Source organism: Mesoplodon mirus (genome assembly GCF_964341445.2).
Source record: "Mesoplodon mirus genome assembly, chromosome: 1".
In the NCBI taxonomy this organism is placed as follows: Eukaryota; Metazoa; Chordata; class Mammalia; order Artiodactyla; family Ziphiidae; genus Mesoplodon; species Mesoplodon mirus.
The window spans coordinates 124407107-124428818 of record NC_138976.1 but is presented as its reverse complement, the minus strand read 5'-3'; positions in this window follow the sequence as shown (position 1 = coordinate 124428818).

Here is a 21712-nt window from a genome sequence, read left to right as displayed (position 1 = left end):
AATAACCAAGTGTTTTAATTGACATCAGAAGATGAAAACAATAAACCCTGAGAACATAGAGAAAAGATAAATAAAGATATGAGCAGAACTTAATACTACAGAAAACGTATAAAATTCAGCTGATTTAGTAAGTCCAAAGAATCTTCTTTGAAAAGATTTAAAAGACACACTTTGATTAAGGAAAACCAAAACATAAGTAAAGGATATACAGAAAGAGACAGGACAATGTTAGAGCAGAGAATATATGAAATGCCAGTAAATTTGAACATTTCTGTCAAGTGGACCATTTCCTAGCTCCTAAAGTTTACCGACACTGACACAAGAGGAAATCATTTAAGGTCATCATGTCTGCCCTTGGCATTCTCGGAACGCCCTGGCCTCAGAATGCAGCCTCTGTAGTCCATGGTAACCTGCGGAGAGGGGGCGTGGCTGAGGGAGGTTGGAACACTGCCCTCACTGAGGGAGTGGGTGTGGCCATCTCTGCAGTGACTGAACAAAGGGCAGGGGAGCAGGGGGCCCAGGGCAGGGCCCTCAGAGCCCGGCAGGCCCAGTGGAGTGTCACAAGCTTTTAGGCCCAGGCCAAAGGGCGCCTTCTTTGTCTGCACAGCTGCCCAAACTCTCACCTTTCCACTCAGGCCGCCCTCTAACTTGAAGTGTGTGTGGAACGTGTCCGCGCAGTATACCGCGCTGCACAGCTAAGCATAGGTCTGGGCATCGTAGCTTCCTGCCAGGTGACCGAAGTTCGCAGGCAGATGGGTCCCTGGGACACACGCGGAGAGGCTCCTGCCCGGGTCACAGGCCGCCCACTGCCCCTGCCCCAGATCGGGGGCCGCAAAGCAGCCCTGTCTGAGTCCCCTGCCTCTAGAGGGAGTATTGGACCAACACTTGTAGAAAACGGGGTCCTTGCGGGCCCCTCATTGGAGGGACACAAATAAATCTTTGCCGACTCTCTGCTGAAACTTACGAGCGTTCACACCTAAGCCTCTTACAATGTCAGCTGTTTAGCTAAACATGAGCTCATGATCTAAATTTACTCAATATTGAAGAAAGCAGCTACAAGGGGAGACAATCAGCCAAAACCATTAATACCAGAATTAGATTCCCAAGGCCATCCATCAGATGTAGGAATAATCGGGTGCAAGGCAGAAAATATACATAAAACTGGAACTGAAACAAGGCACAAGGATGTTTTCAAAGACTGGTAGGATCTCTAAAACATTTTTCAAGGACATGTCATTGATAAAGCTAAATACTCCAAGGTTGTGTAATACAACAGATTAATCATTGAGAAGAGTGAAATTATGCTGTTTTGAAAACTATGGCAGGTCAGATTTTCTGCCTAATTATATAAGAAGATTTCTCTAAAAAATACACATTATTTCAAAGACTTATTGGCTGTGAAATAAGTTAAGGGTATTTCAAATGGCTTGTCTGCAAAGAAAGGTGAGATGTAGGGAATCACAGAAAGTCGAGGGGAAAATAGGTCAATATATACATTGCTGTATGGTGAACTAAGCCTTAGGCCAGCAACAATGGAGAGGACCTGACCCTTAGACACGTACAAGTAAGCTGGAATCTTCAAAAGTTCAAATCTTTACAAGTAAAAAGATTTATTAAAATGAATAACCAAGTGTTTTAATTGACATCAGAAGATGAAAACAATAAACCCTGAGAACATAGAGAAAAGATAAATAAAGATATGAGCAGAACTTAATACAACAGAAAACGTATAAAATTGAGGTGATTTAGTAAGTCCAAAGAATCTTCTTTGAAAAGAATTAAATGACACACTTTGATTAACGAAAACCAAAACAAAATTAGAGAATATACAGAAAGAGTCAGGACAATGTTAGAGCAGAGAATATATGAAATGCCAGTAAATTTGAACATTTCTGTCAAGTGGAACATTTCCTAGCTCCTAAAGTTTACCAACACTGACACAAGAGGAAATCATTTAAGGTCATCATGTCTGCCCTTGTCATTCTCGGAACGCCCCGGCCTCAGAATGCAGCCTCTGTAGTCCATGGTAACCTGCGGAGAGGGGGCGGGGCTGAGGGAGGTTGGAACACTGCCCTCACTGAGGGAGTGGGTGTGGCCATCTCTGCTGTGACTGAACAAAGGGCAGGGGAGCAGGGGGCCCAGGGCAGGGCCCTCAGAGCCCGGCAGGCTCAGTAGAGAGTCACAAGTTTTTAGGCCCAGGCCAAAGGGCGCCTTCTTTGTCTGCACAGCTGCCCAAACTCTCACCTTTCCACTCAGGCCGCCCTCTTACTTGAAGTGTGTGTGGAACGTGTCCGCGCAGTACACCGCGCTGCACAGCTAAGCATAGTTCTGGGCATCGTAGCTTTCTGCCAGGTGACCGAAGTTCGCAGGCAGGTGGGTCCCTGTGACACACACGGAGGGGCTCCTGCCCGGGTCACAGGCCGCCCACAGCCCCTGCCCCAGATTGGGGCCCGTAAAGCAGCCCTGTCTGAGTCCCCTGCCTCTAGAGGGAGTATTGGACCAACACTTGTAGAAAATGGGGTCCTTGCGGGCCACTCATTGGAGGGACACAAATAAATCTTTGCCGACTTTCTGCTGAAACTTACGAGCGTTCACACCTAAGCCTCTTACAAGGTCAGCTGTTTAGCTAAACATGAGCTCATGATCTAAATTTACACAATAATGAAGAAAGCAGCTACAAGGGGAGACAATCAGCCAAAACCATCAATACCTGAATTAGATTCCCAAGGCCATCCAACAAATGAAGGAATAATCGGGTGCAAGGCAGAAAATATAAAAAAAACTGGAACTGAAACAAGGCACAAGGATGTTTTCAAAGACTGGTAGGATCTCTCAAACATTTTTCAAGGACATGTCATTGATAAAGCTAAATATTCCAAGGTTGTGTAATACAACAGATTAATCATTGAGAAGAGTGAAATTATGCTGTTTTGAAAACTATGGCAGGTCAGATTTTCTGCCTAATTATATAAGAAGATTTCTCTAAAAAAATACACTTTATTTCAAAGAGTTTTTGGCTGTGAAATAAGTTAAGGGTATTTCAAATGGCTTGTCTGCAAAGAAAGGTGAGATGTAGGGAATCACAGAAAGTCGAGGGGAAAATAGGTCAATATATACATTGCTGTATGGTGAACTAAGCCTTAGGCCAGCAACAATGGAGAGGACCTGACCCTTAGACACCTACAAGTAAGCTGGAATCTTCAAAAGTTCAAATCTTTATAAGTAAAAAGATTTATTAAAATGAATAACCAAGTGTTTTAATTGACATCAGAAGATGAAAATAATAAACCCTGAGAACATAGAGAAAAGATAAATAAAGATATGAGCAGAACTTAATACAACAGAAAACGTATAAAATTCAGGTGATTTAGTAAGTCCAAAGAATCTTCTTTGAAAAGAATTAAAAGACACACTTTGATTAAGGAAAACCAAAACATAAGTAAAGAATATACAGAAAGAGTCAGGACAATGTTAGAGCAGAGAATATATGAAATGCCAGTAAATTTGAATATTTCTGTAAAGTGGACCATTTCCTATCTCCTAAAGTTTACCAACACTGACACAAGAGGAAATCATTTAAGGTCATCATGTCTGCCCTTGGCATTCTCGGAACGCCCTGGCCTCAGAATGCAGCCTCTGTAGTCCATGGTAACCTGCGGAGAGGGGGCGGGGCTGAGGGAGGTTGGAACACTGCCCTCACTGAGGGAGTGGGTGTGGCCATCTCTGCTGTGACTCAACAAAGGGCAGGGGAAAAGGGGGCCCAGGGCAGGGCCCTCAGAGCCCGGCAGGCCCAGTGGAGTGTCACAAGCTTTTAGGCCCAGGCCAAAGGGCGCCTTCTTTGTCTGCACAGCTGCCCAAACTCTCACCTTTCCACTCAGGCCGCCCACTTACTTAAAGTGTGTGTGGAACGTGTCCGCGCAGTACACCGCGCTGCACAGCTAAGTATAGGTCTGGGCATCGTAGCTTCCTGCCAGGTGACCGAAGTTCGCAGGCAGATGGGTCTCTGGGACACATGCGGAGAGGCTCCTGCCCGGGTCACAGGCCGCCCACAGCCCCTGCCCCAGATCGGGGGCCGCAAAGCAGCCCTGTCTGAGTCCCCTGCCTCTAGAGGGAGTATTGGACCAACACTTGTAGAAAACGGGGTCCTTGCGGGCCACTCATTGGAGGGACACAAATAACTCTTTGCCGACTTTCTGCTGAAACTTACGAGCGTTCACACCTAAGCCTCTTACAAGGTCAGCTGTTTAGCTAAACATGAGCTCATGATCTAAATTTACACAATATTGAAGAAAGCAGCTACAAGGGGAGACAATCAGCCAAAATCATCAATACCAGAATTAGATTCCCAAGGCCATCCATCAGATGTAGGAATAATCAGGTGCAAGGCAGAAAATATACATAAAACTGGAACTGAAACAAGGCACAAGGATGTTTTCAAAGACTGGTAGGATCTCTAAAACATTTTTCAAGGACATGTCATTGATAAAGCTAAATACTCCAAGGTTGTGTAATACAACAGATTAATCATTGAGAAGAGTGAAATTATGCTGTTTTGAAAACTATGGCAGGTCAGATTTTCTGCCTAATTATAGAAGAAGATTTCTCTAAAAAATACACATTATTTCAAAGACTTATTGGCTGTGAAATAAGTTAAGGGTATTTCAAATGGCTTGTCTGCAAAGAAAGGTGAGATGTAGGGAATCACAGAAAGTCGAGGGGAAAATAGGTCAATATATACATTGCTGTATGGTGAACTAAGCCTTAGGCCAGCAACAATGGAGAGGACCTGACCCTTAGACACGTACAAGTAAGCTGGAATCTTCAAAAGTTCAAATCCTTATAAGTAAAAACATTTATTAAAATGAATAACCAAGTGTTTTAATTGACATCAGAAGATGAAAACAATAAACCCTGAGAACATAGAGAAAAGATAAATAAAGATATGAGCAGAACTTAATACAACAGAAAACGTATAAAATTCAGGTGATTTAGTAAGTCCAAAGAATCTTCTTTGAAAAGATTTAAAAGACACACTTTGATTAAGGAAAACCAAAACATAAGTAAAGGATATACAGAAAGAGTTAGGACAATGTTAGAGCAGACAATATATGAAATGCCAGTAAATTTGAACATTTCTGTCAAGTGGACCATTTCCTAGCTCCTAAAGTTTACCAACACTGACACAAGAGGAAATCATTTAAGGTCATCATGTCTGCCCTTGGCATTCTCGGAACGCCCTGGCCTCAGAATGCAGCCTCTGTAGTCCATGCTAACCTGCGGAGAGCGGGCGGAGCTGAGGGAGGTTGGAACACTGCCCTCACTGAGGGAGTGGGTGTGGCCATCTCTGCTGTGACTGAACAAAGGGCAGGGGAGCAGGGGGCCCAGGACAGGGCCCTCAGAGCCCGGCAGGCCCAGTGGAGTGTCACAAGCTTTTAGCCCCCGGCCAAAGGGTGCCTTCTTTGTCTGCACAGCTGCCCAAACTCTCACCTTTCCACTCAGGCCGCCCTCTAACTTGAAGTGTGTGTGGAACGTGTCCGCGCAGTATACCGCGCTGCACAGCTAAGCATAGGTCTGGGCATCGTAGCTTCCTGCCAGGTGACCGAAGTTCGCAGGCAGATGGGTCCCTGGGACACCCGCGGAGAGGCTCCTGCCCGGGTCACAGGCCGCCCACTGCCCCTGCCCCAGATCGGGGGCCGCAAAGCAGCCCTGTCTGAGTCCCCTGCCTCTAGAGGGAGTATTGGACCAACACTTGTAGAAAACGGGGTCCTTGCGGGCCACTCATTGGAGGGACACAAATAAATCTTTGCCGACTTTCTGCTGAAACTTACGAGTGTTCACAACTAAGCCTCTTACAATGTCAGCTGTTTAGCTAAACATGAGCTCATGATCTAAATTTACTCAATATTGAAGAAAGCAGCTACAAGGGGAGACAATCAGCCAAAACCATTAATACCAGAATTAGATTCCCAAGGCCATCCATCAGATGTAGGAATAATCGGGTGCAAGGCAGAAAATATACATAAAACTGGAACTGAAACAAGGCACAAGGATGTTTTCAAAGACTGGTAGGATCTCTAAAACATTTTTCAAGGACATGTCATTGATAAAGCTAAATACTCCAAGGTTGTGTAATACAACAGATTAATCATTGAGAAGAGTGAAATTATGCTGTTTTGAAAACTATGGCAGGTCAGATTTTCTGCCTAATTATATAAGAAGATTTCTCTAAAAAATACACATTATTTCAAAGACTTATTGGCTGTGAAATAAGTTAAGGGTATTTCAAATGGCTTGTCTGCAAAGAAAGGTGAGATGTAGGGAATCACAGAAAGTCGAGGGGAAAATAGTTCAATATATACATTGCTGTATGGTGAACTAAGCCTTAGGCCAGCAACAATGGAGAGGACCTGACCCTTAGACACGTACAAGTAAGCTGGAATCTTCAAAAGTTCAAATCTTTATAAGTAAAAAGATTTATTAAAATGAATAACCAAGTGTTTTAATTGACATCAGAAGATGAAAACAATAAACCCTGAGAACATAGAGAAAAGATAAATAAAGATATGAGCAGAACTTAATACAACAGAAAACGTATAAAATTCAGGTGATTTAGTAAGTCCAAAGAATCTTCTTTGAAAAGATTTAAAAGACACACTTTGATTAAGGAAAACCAAAACATAAGTAAAGGATATACAGAAAGAGTTAGGACAATGTTAGATCAGACAATATATGAAATGCCAGTAAATTTGAACATTTCTGTCAAGTGGACCATTTCCTAGCTCCTAAAGTTTACCAACACTGACACAAGAGGAAATCATTTAAGGTCATCATGTCTGCCCTTGGCATTCTCGGAACGCCCTGGACTCAGAATGCAGCCTCTGTAGTCCATGGTAACCTGCGGAGAGGGGGCGGGGCTGAGGGAGGTTGGAACACTGCCCTCACTGAGGGAGTGGGTGTGGCCATCTCTGCTGTGACTGAACAAAGGGCAGGGGAGCAGGGGGCCCAGGGCAGGGCCCTCAGAGCCCGGCAGGCCCAGTGGAGTGTCACAAGCTTTTAGGCCCAGGCCAAAGGGCGCCTTCTTTGTCTGCACAGTTGCCCAAACTCTCACCTTTCCACTCAGGCCGCCCTCTAACTTGAAGTGTGTGTGGAACGTGTCCGCACAGTATACCGCGCTGCACAGCTAAGCATAGGTCTGGGCATCGTAGCTTCCTGCCAGGTGACCGAAGTTCGCAGGCAGATGGGTCCCTGGGACACACGCGGAGAGGCTCCTGCCCGGGTCACAGGCCGCCCACTGCCCCTGCCCCAGATCGGGGGACGCAAAGCAGCCCTGTCTGAGTCCCCTGCCTCTAGAGGGAGTATTGGACCAACACTTGTAGAAAACGGGGTCCTTGCGGGCCACTCATTGGAGGGACACAAATAAATCTTTGCCGACTTTCTGCTGAAACTTACGAGCGTTCACAACTAAGCCTCTTACAATGTCAGCTGTTTAGCTAAACATGAGCTCATGATCTAAATTTACTCAATATTGAAGAAAGCAGCTACAAGGGGAGACAATCAGCCAAAACCATTAATACCAGAATTAGATTCCCAAGGCCATCCATCAGATGTAGGAATAATCGGGTGCAAGGCAGAAAATATACATAAAACTGGAACTGAAACAAGGCACAAGGATGTTTTCAAAGACTGGTAGGATCTCTAAAACATTTTTCAAGGACATGTCATTGATAAAGCTAAATACTCCAAGGTTGTGTAATACAACAGATTAATCATTGAGAAGAGTGAAATTATGCTGTTTTGAAAACTATGGCAGGTCAGATTTTCTGCCTAATTATAGAAGAAGATTTCTCTAAAAAATACACATTATTTCAAAGACTTATTGGCTGTGAAATAAGTTAAGTGTATTTCAAATGGCTTGTCTGCAAAGAAAGGTGAGATGTAGGGAATCACAGAAAGTCGAGGGGAAAATAGGTCAATATATACATTGCTGTATGGTGAACTAAGCCTTAGGCCAGCAACAATGGAGAGGACCTGACCCTTAGACACGTACAAGTAAGCTGGAATCTTCAAAAGTTCAAATCTTTATAAGTAAAAAGATTTATTAAAATGAATAACCAAGTGTTTTAATTGACATCAGAAGATGAAAACAATAAACCCTGAGAACATAGAGAAAAGATAAATAAAGATATGAGCAGAACTTAATACAACAGAAAACGTATAAAATTCAGGTGATTTAGTAAGTCCAAAGAATCTTCTTTGAAAAGATTTAAAAGACACACTTTGATTAAGGAAAACCAAAACATAAGTAAAGGATATACAGAAAGAGTCAGGACAATGTTAGAGCAGACAATATATGAAATGCCAGTAAATTTGAACATTTCTGTCAAGTGGACCATTTCCTAGCTCCTAAAGTTTACCGACACTGACACAAGAGGAAATCATTTAAGGTCATCATGTCTGCCCTTGGCATTCTCGGAATGCCCTGGCCTCAGAATGCAGCCTCTGTAGTCCATGGTAACCTGCGGAGAGGGGGCGGGGCTGAGGGAGGTTGGAACACTGCCCTCACTGAGGGAGTGGGTGTGGCCATCTCTGCTGTGACTGTACAAAGGGCAGGGGAGCAGGGGGCCCAGGGCAGGGCCCTCAGAGCCCGGCAGGCCCAGTGGAGTGTCACAAGCTTTTAGGCCCAGGCCAAAGGGCGCCTTCTTTGTCTGCACAGCTGCCCAAACTCTCACCTTTCCACTCAGGCCGCCCTCTAACTTGAAGTGTGTGTGGAACGTGTCCACGCAGTATACCGCGCTGCACAGCTAAGCATAGGTCTGGGCATCGTAGCTTCCTGCCAGGTGACCGAAGTTCGCAGGCAGATGGGTCCCTGGGACACACGCGGAGAGGCTCCTGCCCGGGTCACAGGCCGCCCACTGCCCCTGCCCCAGATCGGGGGCCGCAAAGCAGCCCTGTCTGAGTCCCCTGCCTCTAGAGGGAGTATTGGACCAACACTTGTAGAAAACGGGGTCCTTGCGGGCCACTCATTGGAGGGACACAAATAAATCTTTGCCGACTTTCTGCTGAAACTTACGAGCGTTCACACCTAAGCCTCTTACAAGTTCAGCTGTTTAGCTAAACATGAGCTCATGATCTAAATTTACACAATAATGAAGAAAGCAGCTACAAGGGGAGACAATCAGCCAAAACCATCAATACCAGAATTAGATTCCCAAGGCCATCCATCAGATGTAGGAATAATCGGGTGCAAGGCAGAAAATATACATAAAACTGGAACTGAAACAAGGCACAAGGATGTTTTCAAAGACTGGTAGGATCTCTAAAACATTTTTCAAGGACATGTCATTGATAAAGCTAAATACTCCAAGGTTGTGTAATACAACAGATTAATCATTGAGAAGAGTGAAATTATGCTGTTTTGAAAACTATAGCAGGTCAGATTTTCTGCCTAATTATATAAGAAGATTTCTCTAAAAAATACACATTATTTCAAAGACTTCTTGGCTGTGAAATAAGTTAAGGGTATTTCAAATGGCTTGTCTGCAAAGAAAGGTGAGATGTAGGGAATCACAGAAAGTCGAGGGGAAAATAGGTCAATATATACATTGCTGTATGGTGAACTAAGCCTTAGGCCAGCAACAATGGAGAGGACCTGACCCTTAGACACGTACAAGTAAGCTGGAATCTTCAAAAGTTCAAATCTTTATAACTAAAAAGATTTATTAAAATGAATAACCAAGTGTTTTAATTGACATCAGAAGATGAAAACAATAAACCCTGAGAACATAGAGAAAAGATAAATAAAGATATGAGCAGAACTTAATACAACAGAAAACGTATAAAATTCAGGTGATTTAGTAAGTCCAAAGAATCTTCTTTGAAAAGATTTAAAAGACACACTTTGATTAAGGAAAACCAAAACATAAGTAAAGAATATACAGAAAGAGTCAGGACAATGTTAGAGCAGAGAATATATGAAATGCCAGTAAATTTGAATATTTCTGTCAAGTGGACCATTTCCTAGCTCCTAAAGTTTACCAACACTGACACAAGAGGAAATCATTTAAGGTCATCATGTCTGCCCTTGGCATTCTCGGAACGCCCTGGCCTCAGAATGCAGCCTCTGTAGTCCATGGTAACCTGCGGAGAGGGGGCGGGGCTGAGGGAGGTTGGAACACTGCCCTCACTGAGGGAGTGGGTGTGGCCATCTCTGCTGTGACTCAACAAAGGGCAGGGGAACAGGGGGCCCAGGGCAGGGCCCTCAGAGCCCGGCAGGCCCAGTGGAGTGTCACAAGCTTTTAGGCCCAGGCCAAAGGGCGCCTTCTTTGTCTGCACAGCTGCCCAAACTCTCACCTTTCCACTCAGGCCGCCCACTTACTTAAAGTGTGTGTGGAACGTGTCCGCGCAGTACACCGCGCTGCACAGCTAAGTATAGGTCTGGGCATCGTAGCTTCCTGCCAGGTGACCGAAGTTCGCAGGCAGATGGGTCTCTGGGACACATGCGGAGAGGCTCCTGCCCGGGTCACAGGCCGCCCACAGCCCCTGCCCCAGATCGGGGGCCGCAAAGCAGCCCTGTCTGAGTCCCCTGCCTCTAGAGGGAGTATTGGACCAACACTTGTAGAAAACGGGGTCCTTGCGGGCCACTCATTGGAGGGACACAAATAACTCTTTGCCGACTTTCTGCTGAAACTTACGAGCGTTCACACCTAAGCCTCTTACAAGGTCAGCTGTTTAGCTAAACATGAGCTCATGATCTAAATTTACACAATATTGAAGAAAGCAGCTACAAGGGGAGACAATCAGCCAAAATCATCAATACCAGAATTAGATTCCCAAGGCCATCCATCAGATGTAGGAATAATCGGGTGCAAGGCAGAAAATATACATAAAACTGGAACTGAAACAAGGCACAAGGATGTTTTCAAAGACTGGTAGGATCTCTAAAACATTTTTCAAGGACATGTCATTGATAAAGCTAAATACTCCAAGGTTGTGTAATACAACAGATTAATCATTGAGAAGAGTGAAATTATGCTGTTTTGAAAACTATGGCAGGTCAGATTTTCTGCCTAATTATAGAAGAAGATTTCTCTAAAAAATACACATTATTTCAAAGACTTATTGGCTGTGAAATAAGTTAAGGGTATTTCAAATGGCTTGTCTGCAAAGAAAGGTGAGATGTAGGGAATCACAGAAAGTCGAGGGGAAAATAGGTCAATATATACATTGCTGTATGGTGAACTAAGCCTTAGGCCAGCAACAATGGAGAGGACCTGACCCTTAGACACGTACAAGTAAGCTGGAATCTTCAAAAGTTCAAATCCTTATAAGTAAAAACATTTATTAAAATGAATAACCAAGTGCTTTAATTGACATCAGAAGATGAAAACAATAAACCCTGAGAACATAAAGAAAAGATAAATAAAGATATGAGCAGAACTTAATACAACAGAAAACGTATAAAATTCAGGTGATTTAGTAAGTCCAAAGAATCTTCTTTGAAAAGATTTAAAAGACACACTTTGATTAAGGAAAACCAAAACATAAGTAAAGGATATACAGAAAGAGTTAGGACAATGTTAGAGCAGACAATATATGAAATGCCAGTAAATTTGAACATTTCTGTCAAGTGGACCATTTCCTAGCTCCTAAAGTTTACCAACACTGACACAAGAGGAAATCATTTAAGGTCATCATGTCTGCCCTTGGCATTCTCGGAACGCCCTGGCCTCAGAATGCAGCCTCTGTAGTCCATGGTAACCTGCGGAGAGCGGGCGGGGCTGAGGGAGGTTGGAACACTGCCCTCACTGAGGGAGTGGGTGTGGCCATCTCTGCTGTGACTGAACAAAGGGCAGGGGAGCAGGGGGCCCAGGACAGGGCCCTCAGAGCCCGGCAGGCCCAGTGGAGTGTCACAAGCTTTTAGCCCCCGGCCAAAGGGTGCCTTCTTTGTCTGCACAGCTGCCCAAACTCTCACCTTTCCACTCAGGCCGCCCTCTAACTTGAAGTGTGTGTGGAACGTGTCCGCGCAGTATACCGCGCTGCACAGCTAATCATAGGTCTGGGCATCGTAGCTTCCTGCCAGGTGACCGAAGTTCGCAGGCAGATGGGTCCCTGGGACACCCGCGGAGAGGCTCCTGCCCGGGTCACAGGCCGCCCACTGCCCCTGCCCCAGATCGGGGGCCGCAAAGCAGCCCTGTCTGAGTCCCCTGCCTCTAGAGGGAGTATTGGACCAACACTTGTAGAAAACGGGGTCCTTGCGGGCCACTCATTGGAGGGACACAAATAAATCTTTGCCGACTTTCTGCTGAAACTTATGAGCGTTCACAACTAAGCCTCTTACAATGTCAGCTGTTTAGCTAAACATGAGCTCATGATCTAAATTTACTCAATATTGAAGAAAGCAGCTACAAGGGGAGACAATCAGCCAAAACCATTAATACCAGAATTAGATTCCCAAGGCCATCCATCAGATGTAGGAATAATCGGGTGCAAGGCAGAAAATATACATAAAACTGGAACTGAAACAAGGCACAAGGATGTTTTCAAAGACTGGTAGGATCTCTAAAACATTTTTCAAGGACATGTCATTGATAAAGCTAAATACTCCAAGGTTGTGTAATACAACAGATTAATCATTGAGAAGAGTGAAATTATGCTGTTTTGAAAACTATGGCAGGTCAGATTTTCTGCCTAATTATATAAGAAGATTTCTCTAAAAAATACACATTATTTCAAAGACTTATTGGCTGTGAAATAAGTTAAGGGTATTTCAAATGGCTTGTCTGCACAGAAAGGTGAGATGTAGGGAATCACAGAAAGTCGAGGGGAAAATAGTTCAATATATACATTGCTGTATGGTGAACTAAGCCTTAGGCCAGCAACAATGGAGAGGACCTGACCCTTAGACACGTACAAGTAAGCTGGAATCTTCAAAAGTTCAAATCTTTATAAGTAAAAAGATTTATTAAAATGAATAACCAAGTGTTTTAATTGACATCAGAAGATGAAAACAATAAACCCTGAGAACATAGAGAAAAGATAAATAAAGATATGAGCAGAACTTAATACAACAGAAAACGTATAAAATTCAGGTGATTTAGTAAGTCCAAAGAATCTTCTTTGAAAAGATTTAAAAGACACACTTTGATTAAGGAAAACCAAAACATAAGTAAAGGATATACAGAAAGAGTTAGGACAATGTTAGATCAGACAATATATGAAATGCCAGTAAATTTGAACATTTCTGTCAAGTGGACCATTTCCTAGCTCCTAAAGTTTACCAACACTGACACAAGAGGAAATCATTTAAGGTCATCATGTCTGCCCTTGGCATTCTCGGAACGCCCTGGCCTCAGAATGCAGCCTCTGTAGTCCATGGTAACCTGCGGAGAGGGGGCGGGGCTGAGGGAGGTTGGAACACTGCCCTCACTGAGGGAGTGGGTGTGGCCATCTCTGCTGTGACTGAACAAAGGGCAGGGGAGCAGGGGGCCCAGGGCAGGGCCCTCAGAGCCCGGCAGGCCCAGTGGAGTGTCACAAGCTTTTAGGCCCAGGCCAAAGGGCGCCTTCTTTGTCTGCACAGTTGCCCAAACTCTCACCTTTCCACTCAGGCCGCCCTCTAACTTGAAGTGTGTGTGGAACGTGTCCGCGCAGTATACCGCGCTGCACAGCTAAGCATAGGTCTGGGCATCGTAGCTTCCTGCCAGGTGACCGAAGTTCGCAGGCAGATGGGTCCCTGGGACACACGCGGAGAGGCTCCTGCCCGGGTCACAGGCCGCCCACTGCCCCTGCCCCAGATCGGGGGCCGCAAAGCAGCCCTGTCTGAGTCCCCTGCCTCTAGAGGGAGTATTGGACCAACACTTGTAGAAAACGGGGTCCTTGCGGGCCACTCATTGGAGGGACACAAATAAATCTTTGCCGACTTTCTGCTGAAACTTACGAGCGTTCACACCTAAGCCTCTTACAAGGTCAGCTGTTTAGCTAAACATGAGCTCATGATCTAAATTTACACAATAATGAAGAAAGCAGCTACAAGGGGAGACAATCAGCCAAAACCATCAATACCTGAATTAGATTCCCAAGGCCATCCATCAGATGAAGGAATAATCGGGTGCAAGGCAGAAAATATACATAAAACTGGAACTGAAACAAGGCACAAGGATGTTTTCAAAGACTGGTAGGATCTCTAAAACATTTTTCAAGGACATGTCATTGATAAAGCTAAATACTCCAAGGTTGTGTAATACAACAGATTAATCATTGAGAAGAGTGAAATTATGCTGTTTTGAAAACTATGGCAGGTCAGATTTTCTGCCTAATTATATAAGAAGATTTCTCTAAAAAATACACATTATTTCAAAGACTTATTGGCTGTGAAATAAGTTAAGGGTATTTCAAATGGCTTGTCTGCAAAGAAAGGTGAGATGTAGGGAATCACAGAAAGTCGAGGGGAAAATTGGTCAATATATACATTGCTGTATGGTGAACTAAGCCTTAGGCCAGCAACAATGGAGAGGACCTGACCCTTAGACACGTACAAGTAAGCTGGAATCTTCAAAAGTTCAAATCTTTATAACTAAAAAGATTTATTAAAATGAATAACCAAGTGTTTTAATTGACATCAGAAGATGAAAACAATAAACCCTGAGAACATAGAGAAAAGATAAATAAAGATATGAGCAGAACTTAATACAACAGAAAACGTATAAAATTCAGGTGATTTAGTAAGTCCAAAGAATCTTCTTTGAAAAGATTTAAAAGACACACTTTGATTAAGGAAAACCAAAACATAAGTAAAGGATATACAGAAAGAGACAGGACAATGTTAGAGCAGAGAATATATGAAATGCCAGTAAATTTGAACATTTCTGTCAAGTGGACCATTTCCTAGCTCCTAAAGTTTACCGACACTGACACAAGAGGAAATCATTTAAGGTCATCATGTCTGCCCTTGGCATTCTCGGAACGCCCTGGCCTCAGAATGCAGCCTCTGTAGTCCATGGTAACCTGCGGAGAGGGGGCGGGGCTGAGGGAGGTTGGAACACTGCCCTCACTGAGGGAGTGGGTGTGGCCATCTCTGCTGTGACTGAACAAAGGGCAGGGGAGCAGGGGGCCCAGGGCAGGGCCCTCAGAGCCCGGCAGGCCCAGTGGAGTGTCACAAGCTTTTAGGCCCAGGCCAAAGGGCGCCTTCTTTGTCTGCACAGCTGCCCAAACTCTCACCTTTCCACTCAGGCCGCCCTCTAACTTGAAGTGTGTGTGGAACGTGTCCGCGCAGTATACCGCGCTGCACAGCTAAGCATAGGTCTGGGCATCGTAGCTTCCTGCCAGGTGACCGAAGTTCGCAGGCAGATGGGTCCCTAGGACACACGCGGAGAGGCTCCTGCCCGGGTCACAGGCCGCCCACTGCCCCTGCCCCAGATCGGGGGCCGCAAAGCAGCCCTGTCTGAGTCCCCTGCCTCTAGAGGGAGTATTGGACCAACACTTGTAGAAAACAGGGTCCTTGCGGGCCACTCATTGGAGGGACACAAATAAATCTTTGCCGACTCTCTGCTGAAACTTACGAGCGTTCACACCTAAGCCTCTTACAAGGTCAGCTGTTTAGCTAAACATGAGCTCATGATCTAAATTTACTCAATATTGAAGAAAGCAGCTACAAGGGGAGACAATCAGCCAAAACCATTAATACCAGAATTAGATTCCCAAGGCCATCCATCAGATGTAGGAATAATCGGGTGCAAGGCAGAAAATATACATAAAACTGGAACTGAAACAAGGCACAAGGATGTTTTCAAAGACTGGTAGGATCTCTAAAACATTTTTCAAGGACATGTCATTGATAAAGCTAAATACTCCAAGGTTGTGTAATACAACAGATTAATCATTGAGAAGAGTGAAATTATGCTGTTTTGAAAACTATGGCAGGTCAGATTTTCTGCCTAATTATAGAAGAAGATTTCTCTAAAAAATACACATTATTTCAAAGACTTATTGGCTGTGAAATAAGTTAAGGGTATTTCAAATGGCTTGTCTGCAAAGAAAGGTGAGATGTAGGGAATCACAGAAAGTCGAGGGGAAAATAGGTCAATATATACATTGCTGTATGGTGAACTAAGCCTTAGGCCAGCAACAATGGAGAGGACCTGACCCTTAGACACGTACAAGTAAGCTGGAATCTTCAAAAGTTCAAATCTTTACAAGTAAAAAGATTTATTAAAATGAATAACCAAGTGTTTTAATTGACATCAGAAGATGAAAACAATAAACCCTGAGAACATAGAGAAAAGATAAATAAAGATATGAGCAGAACTTAATACAACAGAAAACGTATAAAATTCAGGTGATTTAGTAAGTCCAAAGAATCTTCTTTGAAAAGAATTAAATGACACACTTTGATTAACGAAAACCAAAACAAAATTAGAGAATATACAGAAAGAGTCAGGACAATGTTAGAGCAGAGAATATATGAAATGCCAGTAAATTTGAACATTTCTGTCAAGTGGAACATTTCCTAGCTCCTAAAGTTTACCAACACTGACACAAGAGGAAATCATTTAAGGTCATCATGTCTGCCCTTGGCATTCTCGGAACGCCCCGGCCTCAGAATGCAGCCTCTGTAGTCCATGGTAACCTGCGGAGAGGGGGCGGGGCTGAGGGAGGTTGGAACACTGCCCTCACTGAGGGAGTGGGTGTGGCCATCCCTGCTGTGACTGAACAAAGGGCAGGGGAGCAGGGGGCCCAGAGCAGGGCCCTCAGAGCCCGGCAGGCTCAGCAGAGAGTCACAAGTTTTTAGGCCCAGGCCAAAGGGCGCCTTCTTTGTCTGCACAGCTGCCCAAACTCTCACCTTTCCACTCAGGCCGCCCTCTTACTTGAAGTGTGTGTGGAACGTGTCCGCGCAGTACACCGCGCTGCACAGCTAAGCATAGGTCTGGGCATCGTAGCTTCCTGCCAGGTGACCGAAGTTCGCAGGCAGATGGGTCCCTGGGACACCCGCGGAGAGGCTCCTGCCCGGGTCACAGGCCGCCCACTGCCCCTGCCCCAGATCGGGGTCCGCAAAGCAGCCCTGTCTGAGTCCCCTGCCTCTAGAGGGAGTATTGGACCAACACTTGTAGAAAACGGGGTCCTTGCAGGCCACTCATTGGAGGGACACAAATAACTCTTTGCAGACTTTCTGCTGAAACTTACGAGCGTTCACACCTAAGCCTCTTACAAGGTCAGTTGTTTAGCTAAACATGAGCTCATGATCTAAATTTACACAATATTGAAGAAAGCAGCTACAAGGGGAGACAATCAGCCAAAACCATCAATACCAGAATTAGATTCCCAAGGCCATCCATCAGATGTAGGAATAATCGGGTGCAAGGCAGAAAATATACATAAAACTGGAACTGAAACAAGGCACAAGGATGTTTTCAAAGACTGGTAGGATCTCTAAAACATTTTTCAAGGACATGTCATTGATAAAGCTAAATACTCCAAGGTTGTGTAATACAACAGATTAATCATTGAGAAGAGTGAAATTATGCTGTTTTGAAAACTATGGCAGGTCAGATTTTCTGCCTAATTATATAAGAAGATTTCTCTAAAAAATACACATTATTTCAAAGACTTATTGGCTGTGAAATAAGTTAAGGGTATTTCAAATGGCTTGTCTGCAAAGAAAGGTGAGATGTAGGGAATCACAGAAAGTCGAGGGGAAAATAGGTCAATATATACATTGCTGTATGGTGAACTAAGCCTTAGGCCAGCAACAATGGAGAGGACCTGACCCTTAGACACGTACAAGTAAGCTGGAATCTTCAAAAGTTCAAATCTTTATAAGTAAAAAGATTTATTAAAATGAATAACCAAGTGTTTTAATTGACATCAGAAGATGAAAACAATAAACCCTGAGAACATAGAGAAAAGATAAATAAAGATATGAGCAGAACTTAATACAACAGAAAACATATAAAATTCAGGTGATTTAGTAAGTCCAAAGAATCTTCTTTGAAAAGATTTAAAAGACACACTTTGATTAAGGAAAACCAAAACATAAGTAAAGAATATACAGAAAGAGTCAGGACAATGTTAGAGCAGAGAATATATGAAATGCCAGTAAATTTGAACATTTCTGTAAAGTGGACCATTTCCTAGCTCCTAAAGTTTACCAACACTGACACAAGAGGAAATCATTTAAGGTCATCATGTCTGCCCTTGGCATGCTCGGAACGCCCTGGCCTCAGAATGCAGCCTCTGTAGTCCATGGTAACCTGCGGAGAGGGGACGGGGCTGAGGGAGGTTGGAACACTGCCCTCACTGAGGGAGTGGGTGTGGCCATCTCTGCTGTGACTGAACAAAGGGCAGGGGAGCAGGGGGCCCAGGGCTGGGCCCTCAGAGACCGGCAGGCCCAGTGGAGTGTCACAAGATTTTAGGCCCAGGCCAAAGGGCGCCTTCTTTGTCTGCACAGCTGCCCAAACTCTCACCTTTCCACTCAGGCCGCCCTCTTACTTGAAGTGTGTGTGGAACGTGTCCGCGCAGTACACCGCACTGCACAGCTAAGCATAGGGCTGGGCATCGTAGCTTCCTGCCAGGTGACTGAAGTTCGCAGGCAGATGGGTCCCTGGGACACACGCGGAGGGGCTCCTGCCCGGGTCACAGGCCGCCCACAGCCCCTGCCCCAGATCGGGTGCCGCAAAGCAGACCTGTCTGATTCCCCTGCCTCTAGAGGGAGTATTGGACCAACACTTGTAGAAAACGGGGTCCTTGCGGGCCACTCATTGGAGGGACACAAATAAATCTTTGCCGACTTTCTGCTGAAACTTACGAGCGTTCACACCTAAGCCTCTTACAAGGTCAGCTGTTTAGCTAAACATGAGCTCATGATCTAAATTTACACAATAATGAAGAAAGCAGCTACAAGGGGAGACAATCAGCCAAAACCATCAATACCTGAATTAGATTCCCAAGGCCATCCATCAGATGAAGGAATAATCGGGTGCAAGGCAGAAAATATACATAAAACTGGAACTGAAACAAGGCACAAGGATGTTTTCAAAGACTGGTAGGATCTCTAAAACATTTTTCAAGGACATGTCATTGATAAAGCTAAATACTCCAAGGTTGTGTAATACAACAGATTAATCATTGAGAAGAGTGAAATTATGCTGTTTTGAAAACTATGGCAGGTCAGATTTTCTGCCTAATTATATAAGAAGATTTCTCTAAAAAATACACATTATTTCAAAGACTTATTGGCTGTGAAATAAGTTAAGGGTATTTCAAATGGCTTGTCTGCAAAGAAAGGTGAGATGTAGGGAATCACAGAAAGTCGAGGGGAAAATTGGTCAATATATACATTGCTGTATGGTGACTAAGCCTTAGGCCAGCAACAATGGAGAGGACCTGACCCTTAGACACGTACAAGTAAGCTGGAATCTTCAAAAGTTCAAATCTTTATAAGTAAAAAGATTTATTAAAATGAATAACCAAGTGTTTTAATTGACATCAGAAGATGAAAACAATAAACCCTGAGAACATAGAGAAAAGATAAATAAAGATATGAGCAGAACTTAATACAACAGAAAACGTATAAAATTCAGGTGATTTAGTAAGTCCAAAGAATCTTCTTTGAAAAGAATTAAAAGACACACTTTGATTAAGGAAAACCAAAACATAAGTAAAGAATATACAGAAAGACTCAGGAAAATGTTAGAGCAGAGAATATATGAAATGCCAGTAAATTTGAACATTTCTGTAAAGTGGACCATTTCCTATCTCCTAAAGTTTACCAACACTGACACAAGAGGGAATCATTTAAGGTCATCATGTCTGCCCTTGGCATTCTCGGAACGCCCTGGCCTCAGAATGCAGCCTCTGTAGTCCATGGTAACCTGCGGAGAGGGGGCGGGGCTGAGGGAGGTTGGAACACTGCCCTCACTGAGGGAGTGGGTGTGGCCATCTCTGCTGTGACTGAACAAAGGGCAGGGGAGCAGGGGGCCCAGGGCAGGGCCCTCAGAGCCCGGCAGGCCCAGTGGAGTGTCACAAGCTTTTAGGCCCAGGCCAAAGGGTGCCTTCTTTGTCTGCACAGCTGCCCAAACTCTCACCTTTCCACTCAGGCCGCCCTCTTACTTAAAGTGTGTGTGGAACGAGTCCGCGCAGTACACCGCGCTGCACAGATAAGCATAGGTCTGGGCATCGTAGCTTCCTGCCAGGTGACCGAAGTTCGCAGGCAGATGGGTCTCTGGGACACATGCGGAGAGGCTCCTGCCCGGGCCACAGGCCGCCCACAGCCCCTGCCCCAGATCGGGGGCCGCAAAGCAGCCCTGTCTGAATCCCCAGCCTCTAGAGGGAGTATTGGACCAACACTTGTAGAAAACGGGGTCCTTGCGGGCCACTCATTGGAGGGAAACAAATAAATCTTTGCCGACTTTCTGCTGAAACTTACGAGCGTTCACACCTAAGCCTCTTACAAGGTCAGCTGTTTAGCTAAACATGAGCTCATGATCTAAATTTACACAATATTGAAGAAAGCAGCTACAAGGGGAGACAATCAGCCAAAACCATCAATACCAGAATTAGATTCCCAAGGCCATCCATCAGATGTAGGAATAATCGGGTGCAAGGCAGAAAATATACATAAAACTGGAACTGAAACAAGGCACAAGGATGTTTTCAAAGACTGGTAGGATCTCTAAAACATTTTTCAAGGACATGTCATTGATAAAGCTAAATACTCCAAGGTTGTGTAATACAACAGATTAATCATTGAGAAGAGTGAAATTATGCTGTTTTGAAAACTATGGCAGGTCAGATTTTCTGCCTAATTATATAAGAAGATTTCTCTAAAAAATACACATTATTTCAAAGACTTATTGGCTGTGAAATAAGTTAAGGGTATTTCAAATGGCTTGTCTGCCAAGAAAGGTGAGATGTAGGGAATCACAGAAAGTCGAGGGGAAAATAGGTCAATATATACATTGCTGTATGGTGAACTAAGCCTTAGGCCAGCAACAATGGAGAGGACCTGACCCTTAGACACGTACAAGTAAGCTGGAATCTTCAAAAGTTCAAATCTTTATAAGTAAAAAGATTTATTAAAATTAATAACCAAGAGTTTTAATTGACATCAGAAGATGAAAACAATAAACCCTGAGAACATAGAGAAAAGATAAATAAAGATATGAGCAGAACTTAATACAACAGAAAACGTATAAAATTCAGGTGATTTAGTAAGTCCAAAGAATCTTCTTTGAAAAGAATTAAAAGACACACTTTGATTAAGGAAAACCAAAACATAAGTAAAGAATATACAGAAAGAGTTAGGACAATGTTAGAGCAGACAATATATGAAATGCCAGTAAATTTGAACATTTCTGTCAAGTGGACCATTTCCTAGCTCCTAAAGTTTACCAACACTGACACAAGAGGAAATCATTTAAGGTCATCATGTCTGCCCTTGGCATTCTCGGAACGCCCTGGCCTCAGAATGCAGCCTCTGTAGTCCATGGTAACCTGCGGAGAGGGGGCGGGGCTGAGGGAGGTTGGAACACTGCCCTCACTGAGGGAGTGGGTGTGGCCATCTCTGCTGTGACTGAACAAAGGGCAGGGGAGCAGGGGGCCCAGGGCAGGGCCCTCAGAGCCCGGCAGGCCCAGTGGAGTGTCACAAGCTTTTAGGCCCAGGCCAAAGGGCGCCTTCTTTGTCTGCACAGCTGCCCAAACTCTCACCTTTCCACTCAGGCCG